A 501-nucleotide genomic window follows, 5' to 3' on the forward strand; every position below is an offset into this window, starting at 1 on the left:
TTAGCCTTGTGTTGACTTTTTTGTCTTTCTTCTCAGTTCTGTTCTTTTGATAGGAATCCTGGAACTAATTCATTTCCACAATGTTTGCCGTTAATCACATTAACTACAGTTTGAAATATTAAAACAAGATACTTTTACTCAGCAGTCTTTGCAAAATAAATCCTTTGCAAACAAATGTGGTGTATTGATTATCATGGCTTCCAAAACAGTTTTCAGCACTGATAATCAAGAAACATGAAGAATGATTTTGACTGATCATGTTACACTGAAGACTGGAGTAATGATGCTGAAAATTCAACTTCACCATTACATTTTTTACTATATATCTGATCAGTTAAATGCAGCCTTGAACAAACTTTGTAAAACTCTAGGTTTCCTCACACAATAGGAAAGGTCAGAAGAAACAGATGAGATGAAAAAGAGTCGATACAAATGTTGAGATCATTTTGTAGCTGTATTAGATCTCTGCGATGAACACTGTGACGAGTTACAGATAGTTTG

This window comes from Puntigrus tetrazona, unplaced genomic scaffold, assembly GCF_018831695.1.
Source record: "Puntigrus tetrazona isolate hp1 unplaced genomic scaffold, ASM1883169v1 S000000006, whole genome shotgun sequence".
Lineage (NCBI taxonomy): Eukaryota > Metazoa > Chordata > Actinopteri > Cypriniformes > Cyprinidae > Puntigrus > Puntigrus tetrazona.